This window comes from Patagioenas fasciata, unplaced genomic scaffold (assembly GCF_037038585.1).
Source record: "Patagioenas fasciata isolate bPatFas1 unplaced genomic scaffold, bPatFas1.hap1 Unplaced_119, whole genome shotgun sequence".
NCBI lineage: Eukaryota > Metazoa > Chordata > Aves > Columbiformes > Columbidae > Patagioenas > Patagioenas fasciata.
The window spans coordinates 67,601-72,800 of NW_027288532.1; positions in this window are offsets into that span (position 1 = coordinate 67,601).

The window sequence follows — 5,200 nt, forward strand, 5'->3', positions numbered from 1 at the left end:
GCCCTGGGGACAAAGTGGAATCCTGGGATGTCACAATGACCCCCAGTGACAAAGGGGTTCCCCATGGTGCCACAATGGGCCCTGGGGACAAAAGGGGTCCCCAGGATTTCACAATAGCACTGGGGATAAAGGGGGGTCATGGGATGTCACAATGGGCCCTGGGGACAAGGGAGATCCCCATGGTGTCACAATAAGCCCTGGGGACAAAGTGGGGTCCTGGGATGTCACAATGGGCTCTGGGGACAAGGAGGGTCCCCAGGATGTCACAATGGGCCCTGGGGACAAAGGGGGGTCCTGGGATGTCACAATGGGCTCCAGTGACAAAGAGGGTCCTCATGGTGCCACAATGGGCCCTGGGGACAAAGGGGGTCCCCTGGATGTCACAATGGGCTCTGTGGACAAGGAGGGTCCCCAGGATGTCACAATGGGCCCTGGGGACAAAGAGCGTCCCCAGCATGTCACAATGGGCCCTGGGGACAAAGGGGGTCCCCACGGTATCAGAATGGGCCCTGGGGACAAAGGGGGGTCCCCTGAATGTCACAATGGGCCCTGGGGACAATGGGGGGCCCTGGGACGTCACAATGGGCCCTGGGGACAAGGAGGGATCCCCAGGATGTCACAATGGGCCGTGGGGACAAAGAGGCGTCCCCTGAATGTCACAATGGGCCCTGGGGACAAGGGGGTGCCGAGGATGTCACAATGGGCCCTGGGGACAAGGGAGATCCCCATGGTGTCACAATAAGCCCTGGGGACAAAGTGGGGTCCTGGGATGTCACAATGGGCCCTGGGGACACAGGTGGTCCCCAGGATGTCACAATGGGCCCTGGGGACAAAGTGGGGTCCTAAGATGTCACAATGGGCACTGGGGACAAAGGGGGTCCCCATGGTGTCACAATCGGCCTTGAGGACAATGGGGTCTCCCCAGGATGTCACAATGGGCCTTGGGGACAAAGGGGTGTCCCCTGAATGTGCATAATGGGCCCTGGGGACAAAGGGTGGTCGCCAGGATGTCTCAGTGGGCCCTGGGGACAATGGGGTGTCCTGGGATGTCACAATGGGCCCCAGTGACAAATGGGGTCTCCACGGTGTCACAATGGGCCCTGGGGATAAAGGGGGTTCTCCAGGATGTCACAATGGGCCCAAGTGATGAGTCCCCACAGTGCCACTATGGGCCCTGGAGACAAGGGGGTCCCACGGATGTCACAATGGGCCCTGGGGACAAGGGGGGTCCCCAGGATGTCACGATGGGGCCTGGGGACAACGAGGGGTCCTGGGACGTCACAATGAGCCCTGGGGAAAAAGGGTGGTCCCCATGATGTCACAATGGGCACTGGAGACAGTGGGGGGTCCTGGGATGTCACAATGGGCCCTGGGGACAAAGTAAGGTCCTCGGCTGTCACAATGAGCCCTGAGGACAAGGGGGGTTCCCAGAATTTCACAATGAGCACTGGGGACAAAGTGGGGTCCTGGGATGTCAAAATGGGCCCTGGGGACAAAGGGGGTCCCTTAATTGTCACAATGGGCCCTGGGGACAAGGGGGGTCCCTTAATTGTCACAATGGGCCCTGGGGACAAAGTGGGGTCCTGGAATGTCACAATGGGCCCAGAGGACAAAGGGGGTCCCCATGGTGCCACAGTGGGCCCTGGGGACAAAGGGGGTCCTGAGACGTCACAATGGGCCCTGGGGAAAAGGCGGGGTCCCCACGGTGTCACAATGGGCCCTGGGGACAATGGGGGGTCCTGGGATGTCACAATGGGCCCCAGTGACAAAGGGGGTCCCCATGGTGCGACAACGAGCTCTGGGGATAAAGGGGGTCTCCAGGATGTCACAATGGGCCCTGGGGACAAAGGAAGTCCCCAGAATGCCACAATGGGTCCTGGAAAGAAGTGGGGTCCCCACCGTGTCACAATGGGCCTTGGGGACAAAGGGGGGTCCCCAGGATGTCACAATGGGCCCCGGGGACAAAGGGGTCCCCAGGATGTCACAATGGGTACTGGGGACAAAGGCGGGGTCCCCATGGTGTCACAATGGACCCAAGTGACAGGACGAGTCCCCGCGGTACCACTATGGGCCCTGGAGACCAGGGGGTTCCCCGGATTTCACAATGGGCCCTGGGGACTAGGGGGTGGGGGTTCCCTCGGTGCCACGATGGGCCCTGGGGACAAGGGGGTCCCCAGGATGTCACATTGGGCCCTGAGGACAAATTGGGGTTCTGGGATGTCACAATGGGCCCTGGGGACAAAGGGGGTGTCCATGGTGCCACAATGGGCCCAGGGGACAAAGAGGGGTCCCCAGAATGTCACAATGGGCCCTGGGGACATTTGGGGTCCTCAGAATGTCACAATGGGCCGTGGGAACAATAGGGGGTCCTGGGACGTCACAATGGGCCCTGGAGTAAAGGGGGGTCCCCAGGGTGTCACAATAGGCCCTGGGGACAAAGAGGAGTCCCCTGAATGTCATAATGGGCCCTGAGGACAAGGAGGGTCTCCACGGTGTCATAATGGGCCCTGGGGACAATGGGGGGTCCTGGGATGTCACAATAGGCCCTGGGGACAAAGAGGAGTCCCCTGAATGTCATAATGGGCCCTGAGGACAAGGAGGGTCTCCACGGTGTCACAATGGGCCCTGGGGACAATGGGGGGTCCTGGGATGTCACAATAGGCCCTGGGGACAAAGGGGGTCCCCATGATTTCACAATGGGCCCAGGGGACAATGGGGCATCCTGGGACGTCACAATGGGCCCTGGGGACAAAGGGGGTCTCCATGGTGTCACAACGGCCCTGGGGATAAAGGGGGACCCCAGGATGTGTATAATGGGGCCTGGGGACAATGGGGGGTCCTGGGATGTCACAATGGGCTCTGGGGACAATAGGGGGTCCTGGGACGTCACAATGGGCCCTGGAGAAAAGGGGGGGTCCTGGCATGTCACAATAGGCCCTGGGGACAAAGGGGGTCTTCAGGATGTCACAATGGGCCCGGGGGACAAAGGGGGTCCCCAGGATGTCACAATAGGCCCTGGGGAAAAAGAGGGCTCCCCAGGATATCACAATGGGCCCTGGGGACAAAGAGGGGTCCACAGGATGTGCACAATGGGCCCTGGGGACAAAGGGGGCTCCCCAGCATATCACAATGGGCTCTGGTGACATAGGGGTCCCCAAGATGTCACAACGGGTCCTGGGGACAAGGGGGGTCCCAAGGATGTCACAATGGGCACTGGAGACAAAGGGGGGGTCCCCACGGTGCCACGATGGGCCCTGGGGACAAGGGGGTCCCCAGGATGTAACAATGTGCCCTTGGGACAATGGGGGCTCCTGCGATGTCACAATGGGCCCTGGGGACAAAGGGAGGCCCCAGGATGTCACAATGGACCCTGGGGACAAAAGGGGTCCCCGGGATGTCACAATGGGCCCAGGGGACAACGAAGCATCCTGGGACGCCACAATGGGCCCGGGGAAAAAGGGGGGTCCCCAGGTTGTTCACAATGGGCCCTGGGGACAATGGGGGTCCTGGGATGTCACAATGAACCCTAGGGACAAAGGGGGTCCCCAGGATGTCACAATGGGCCCTGGGGATAAAGGGGACTCCCCAGGATGTCACAATAGGCCCTGGGGACAAAGGGGGTCCCCAGGATGTCACAACGGGCCCTGGGTACAAGGGGGGTCTCACCCTGTCACAATGAGCACTGGGGACAAAGGGGGTCCCCAGGATGTCACAATGGGCACTGGAGACAAAGGGGGGGTCTCCACGGTGCCACAATGGGCCCTGGGGACAAGAGGGTCCCCACGGTTTCACAATGGGCCCTGGGGACAAGGGGGATCCCCGCCCTGTCACAATGGGCCCTGGGGCCAAAGGGATCCCCAGGATGTCACAATGGGCCCTGGGGACTGCGGGGGGTACTAGGATGTCACAATGGGTCTTGGGGACAAAGGGGGTACCCAGGATGTCACAATGGGCCCTGGGGACAATGGGGGGTCCCTTGAAGGTCACAATGGGCCCATGGGACAAAGAGGGTGCCCACGGTGTCACAGTGGGCCCTGGCGACAAAGGGGGATCCCCAGGATGTCACAATGGGCCCCGGCGACAAAGTAAAATCCTGGAATGTCACAATGGTCCCCAGTGACAAAGGCGCTCCCCATGGTGCCACAATGGGCCCTGGGGACAAAGTGGGTCCCCAGGATTTCACAATGAGCACTGGGGACAAAGGGGGGTCCCAGGATGTCACAATGGCCCCTGGGGACAAGGGGGGGTTCCCATGGAGTCACATTGGGTCCTGGGGACAACGAGGCGTCCTGGGACGTCACAATGGGACTTGGGGACAAAGGGGGTCTTCCACAGTCTCACAATGGGCCCTAGAGACAAGGGGAGATCCCCAGGATGACACAATAGGCCCTGGAGACAAAGAGGAGTCCCCCTAAATGTCACAATGGGCCCTGGGGACAAGGGGGGTCCCCATGGTATCACAATAAGCCCTGGGGACAAAGTGGGGTCCTGGGATGTCACAACTGGCCCCAGTGACAAAGGGTGTCCCCATGGTGCCACAATGGGCCCTGGGGACAAAGAGGGTCCCCAGGATGTCACAATGGGCTTTGGGGACAAGGCGGGGTCCCCAGGATGTCACAATGGGGTCTTGGGACAAAGGGGGTCCCCAGGATGTCACAATGGTCCCTGGGGACAATGGGGGGTCCTGGGACATCACAGTGGGCCCTGGGGACAAAGGCGGTCCCAGGGTGTCACAATAAGCCATGGGGACAAGGGGGGTCCCCAGGATGTCAGAATGGGCCCTGGGGACAACGCGGGGTCCTGGGATGTCACAATGGGCCACGGGGACAAAGGCGATCCCCATGGTGTCACAATGGGCCCTGGGGACAAGGGGGTCCCCAGGATGTCACAATGGGCTCATGGGATAAAGGGGGTACCCACGGTGTCACTATAGGCCCTGGGGACAATGGGGGGTCCCCACGGTGCCACGATGGGTCGTGTGGACAAGGGGGTCCCCAGGATGTTCACAACGGGCCCTGAGGACAAAGGGGGTCCCCACGGTGTCACAATGGTTCCCTGGGGACAACTTGGGGTCCTGGGATGTCACAATGGGCCCTGGGGACAAAGGCGGTCCCCAGGATGTCACAATAAGCCCTGGGGACAAGGGGGGGTCCCCAGGATGTCACAATGGGCACTGGGGACAAAGGGGGTACCCACGGTG